Genomic DNA, 5,580 nt, shown 5'->3' with positions numbered 1-5,580 from the left:
GGTAGTTGTGGTTAAGGTGATGGGCTTGAAATTCATTGGGTTCTCCCTGTGCAGGTTTGAGTCCTGCTGACTATGCTCTGCAGGTAGCCGGCCCTCTGCCCAGAGGTGCTTTTACTTAATACGAAAAGGTACACAAGTAGCTGGGCGGTGTGCAATCCTCCGTTACGGAGGACTTGGCGGCGCATGGCTGTAACCTTTGTGTGCGGGAGACCGAGGTTGCTGCGCTGCTTGAGTTGGGGGTTCCGGTATTTGCGTGCGCTCTGGCGCGTGGGAGTCCTGGTGACACTCAGCGTCGGCATGGTGCTTCCTGGGGAGCCTCGGTGCACCGCATTGTTGAGGGAGAGATGAAATGAGCCAGGCCGGTGACAGAGCAGGGGAAGACGCAGACCCCTGATGTGTGACTGAGGAGAGTCACTAATTAGCTGAGGCGCTAAAGAGCTTGCGAGAAACAGGAAATGAGAGGCCGCCCATGGACACACCTTTTACACCAAGATCCTGAAGGGGGCAGGCGAGAAAAAAGCGCTTAGTTCTGTCAACAGGTGAGTAGCGCTTTCAAGGAACCGGCAAAGACGAGAAGCGTGCGTCCAGTTGAGGCAAGAGCCCCTGTTACAGGGATGACGGCTTGCTCTTTGGACTGACCTGCGAGAAGTTCGGACCGTTGGGTCGGAGCAGAGCGGACTTGCTGACGGAGCACGCGTGCCAGCATTTTCCAGCACGCCTTCGTGAGCGTGTTGAAACGAGCGGTTCCCTTTGAAAAGGAAAGGAAGAGGGAAAGGCAGCTGTTGACACAAACCCCCTGCCACGTCACATCAGAACGTGCCGAAACCCAGGGTTGAACCAGGGACCTTTAGATCTTCGGTCTAACGCTCTTCCAGCTGAGCTACTACGGCAGGCATACCGGGCACCCTCTCCACTCCCGAAATGTCGGCATCCAAAACGGTCGCTTTGCAACACGACAGCAGCGTCTAACGAGGAAGACGGTGACTTGAAATGACAACTTGGCAAAGCAGGAACTCAGAGCATCGATCTGAAACGGCCGGCTCGTTACTTTTTACGCTGGTTTGTTTTGTGCCTTTCTCCACAGTGGAGGCGCTGGCATTTGTTCAGCGACACATGGACTCCCCCTTCACAGGCAAGGGGAGACGTATGGCCAACAGGAGTCCTGGTGACGGTCAGCGTCGACACGGTGCCTCCCGGGGAGCCTCGGCGCACCGCGTCGTCGGGGGAGAGGTGAAACAACCCAGGCCGGTGACGGAGCAGGCGAAAGCCCCCGTGCTGAGCGGCACGTGGGTTGCAGCCTCCCGCTTTTTTTGCCGCAAAGCGCTGTTGCGAAACAAGCACCGTGCTCGAACGCAAGCACGCTCATCGCAAGTGTACTCGGTACCAGAGCTCGTCGGCCCGAAGGCCAGCGATCGACTCTGCAGTCGTTTCATCTGGCTGGAAGCCACGCGTTCTGGAAGACTCGGGTGAGTAATGGTTGGTGGTAATGATATTCGTTATCATCAGTCTGGGGTGTTAAAGAGCCACTTTATTTCTGTGTGTAATAAGGCCAGAGGGAAATGTCATAATCTAATAGTGTCTGGTCCTTTACCCAGACTCTTCATGGGGGACATAGCGTACAGCAGACTGGTGTCCTTTAACAGGTGCTTGGAGACGTGGTGCCGCTCTCATCGCATATCGTGTGTTAATAACGGGGACGATTTCTGGGAGAGGCCCAGGTTTTTCACGCGTGATGGCGTACACCTCAACTGGAGGGGTTCGTTTGTTCTGTCCCAAAAGCTGCAGGGCTGACTCAGCCATGGGTCATCTCCCTTAGCAGCTGTGCCTATCGATGGGCCTGTTACTCATTCTGGTACCAGTGGCCGTTTCTCGCGCGATGGGGTTTCTTGTGCCTTGTCCAGCGAGGGCCGCAAGACTTCGAATGAAAGCGCCAAGTGCAGCCGAAGCATACAAACCACTACAAGCTCACGGCGTTTAACTGGACTCAGTGGTAGGAGCGCTTGCACCGGAAACCTCAAATGCGTTGAAACGCGCAAAACGCCTAATCCTGATCCCAAACGCACAAAACGCCGAGATTCGCCTAATACTACCTCGAAATGCACAAAACGCAGAGATTCGCCTAATCCTGATCCCAAACGCACAAAACGCCAAATCCTACCTCGAAATGCGCAAAACGCAGAGATTCGCCTCATCCTACCTCGAAATGCACAAAACGCAGAGATTCGCCTCATCCTACCTCGAAATGCACAAAACGCAGAGATTCGCCTAATCCTGATCCCAAACGCACAGATTCTCCTAATCATAATCCCAAACGCACAAAACGCCTAATCCTACCTCGAAATACACAAAACGCAGAGATTCGCCTAATACTACCTCGAAATGCACAAAACGCAGAGTTTCGCCTAATCCTAATCCCAAACGCACAAAACGCCTAATCCTACCTCGAAATGCACAAAACGCAGAGATTCGCCTCATCCTACCTCGAAACGCACAAAACGCAGAGATTCGCCTAATCCTAATCCCAAACGCACAAAATGCCGAGATTCGCCTAATACTACCTCGAAATGCGCAAAACGCAGAGATTCGCCTCATCCTACCTCGAAATGCACAAAACGCAGAGATTCGCCTAATCCTGATCCCAAACGCAGAGATTCTCCTAATCATAATCCCAAACGCACAAAACGCCTAATCCTACCTCGAAATGTACAAAACGCAGAGATTTGCCTAATACTACCTCGAAATGCACAAAACGCAGAGATTCGCCTAATCCTAATCCCAAACGCACAAAACGCAGAGAACCGCCTAATCCTAATCCCAAACGCACAAAACGCCTAATCCTACCTCGAAATGCACAAAACGCAGAGATTCGCCTAATCCTAATCCCAAACGCACAAAACGTCGAATCTTACCTCGAAAGGCACAAAATGCAGAGATTCGCCTAATCCTACCTCGAAATGCACAAAACATAAAGATTCGCCTCATCCTAATCCCAAAAGCACAAAACGGAGATTCTCCTAATCCCAAACACACAAAACGCAGAGATTCGCCTAATCCTGATCCCAAACGCACAAAACGCAGAGATTCGCCTAATACTACCTCGAAATGCACAAAACGCAGAGATTCGCCTAATCCTGATCCCAAACGCACAAAACGCCTAATCCTACCTCGAAATGCACAAAACGCAGAGTTTCGCCTAATCCTGATCCCAAACGCACAAAATGCCTAATCCTACCTCGAAATCCACAAAACGCAGAGATTCGCCGAATCCTACCTCGAAATGCACAAAACATAAAGATTCGCCTCATCCTAATCCCAAACGCACAAAACGGAGATTCTCCTAATCCCAAACACACAAAACGCAGAGATTCGCCTAATCCTGATCCCAAACGCACAAAACGCAGAGATTCGCCTAATCCTAATCCCAAACGCACAAAACGCCTAATCCTACCTCGAAATGCACAAAACGCAGAGATTCGCCTCATCTTACCTCGAAACGCACAAAACGCAGAGAACCGCCTAATCCTAATCCCAAACGCACAAAACGCCGAGATTCGCCTAATACTACCTCGAAATGCACAAAATGCAGAGATTCGCCTAATCCTGATCCCAATCGCACAAAACGCCAAATCCTACCTCGAAATGCGCAAAACGCAGAGATTCGCCTCATCCTACCTCGAAATGCACAAAACGCAGAGATTCGCCTAATCCTACCTCGAAACGCACAAAACGCAGAGATTCGCCTAATCCTGATCCCAAACGCAGAGATTCTCCTAATCATAATCCCAAACGCACAAAATGCCGAATCCTACCTCGAAATGCACAAAACGCAGAGATTCGCCTAATACTACCTCGAAATGCACAAACGCAGAGATTCGCCTCATCCTAATCCCAAACGCACAAAACGCCTAATCCTACCTCGAAATGCACAAAACGCAGAGATTCGCCTCATCCTACCTCGAAACGCACAAAACGCAGAGAACCGCCTAATCCTAATCCCAAACGCACAAAACGCCTAATCCTACCTCGAAATGCACAAAACGCAGAGATTCGCCTAATCCTGATCCCAAACGCACAAAACGCCAAATCCTACCTCGAAATGCGCAAAACGCAGAGATTCGCCTAATCCTGATCCCAAACGCACAAAATGCAGAGATTCACCTAATACTACCTCGAAATGCACAAAACGCAGAGATTCGCCTAATCCTGATCCCAAACGCACAAAACGCAGAGATTCGCCTAATCCTGATCCCAAACGCACAAAACGCCTAATCCTACCTCGAAATGCACAAAACGCAGAGATTCGCCTAATCCTGATCCCAAACGCACAAAACGCAGAGATTCGCCTAATCCTAATCCCAAACGCACAAAACGCCTAATCCTACCTCGAAATCCACAAAACGCAGAGATTCGCCGAATCCTGATCCCAAACGCACAAAACGCAGAGTTTCGCCTAATCCTAATCCCAAACGCACAAAACGCCTAATCCTACCTCGAAATGCACAAAACGCAGAGATTCGCCTAATCCTGATCCCAAACGCACAAAACGCCAAATCCTACCTCGAAATGCGCAAAATGCAGAGATTCGCCTCATCCTGATCCCAAACGCAGAAAACGCAGAGATTCGCCTAATACTACCTCGAAATGCACAAAACGCAGAGATTCGCCTAATCCTGATCCCAAACGCACAAAACGCCTAATCCTACCTCGAAATGCACAAAACGCAGAGATTCGCCTAATCCTGATCCCAAACGCACAAAACGCAGAGATTCGCCTAATCCTGATCCCAAACGCACAAAGTGCAGAGATTCGCCTAATACTACCTCGAAATGCACAAAACATAAAGATTCGCCTAATCCTGATCCCAAACGCACAAAACGCAGAGATTCGCCTAATCCTAATCCCAAACGCACAAAACGCCTAATCCTACCTCGAAATGCACAAACCGCAGAGATTCGCCTAATCCTGATCCCAAACGCACAAAACGCAGAGATTCGCCTAATCCTGATCCCAAACGCACAAAACGCAGACATTCGCCTAATCCTAATCCCAAACGCACAAAACGCCTAATCCTACCTCGAAATGCACAAAACGCAGAGATTCGCCTAATCCTGATCCCAAACGCACAAAACGCCGAATCCTACCTCGAAATGCACAAAACGCAGAGATTCGCCTAATCCTGATCCCAAACGCACAAAACGCAGAGATTCTCCTAATCCTAATCCCAAACGCACAAAACGCCTAATCCTACCTCGAAATGCACAAACCGCAGAGATTCGCCTCATCCTAATCCCAAACGCGCAAAACGCAGAGATTCGCCTAATCCAGATCCAAAACTTAGAGTTTCGCCTAATCCTCATCCTAATTCCAATCCTAAGCCTAAACCTAATCCTAATCCCTAGCCTAAGCCTAATCCTAATCCTAAGCCTAAATCCAATCCTAAGCCCAAGCCGAATCCTCATCCTAATACTAATCCAAATCCTAAGCCTAATCCTAATCCTCATCCAAATCCTAAGACTAAGCCCAAGCCTAAGCCAAATCCTAAGCCCAAGCCTAATCCTCATCCCAATTCCAATCCTAATC

General features: G+C 49.6%; 1 non-coding gene across 1 annotated transcript; it reads right to left on the bottom strand.

Moving 5' to 3' along the window:
- Positions 1 to 817: 817 nt before the first annotated feature.
- trnaf-gaa (transfer RNA phenylalanine (anticodon GAA)) lies at positions 818 to 890 on the bottom strand. The gene has a single exon. It is a non-coding gene; the product is annotated as a tRNA-Phe (tRNA).
- Between the last annotated feature and the right edge of the window lie 4,690 nt (positions 891 to 5,580).

The sequence above is a fragment of the Scleropages formosus genome, unplaced genomic scaffold, assembly GCF_900964775.1.
Source record: "Scleropages formosus unplaced genomic scaffold, fSclFor1.1, whole genome shotgun sequence".
Classification (NCBI taxonomy): Eukaryota; Metazoa; Chordata; class Actinopteri; order Osteoglossiformes; family Osteoglossidae; genus Scleropages; species Scleropages formosus.
The sequence above is the reverse complement of the archived record's forward strand: the minus strand, read 5'-3'. Positions and strand labels throughout refer to the sequence as shown.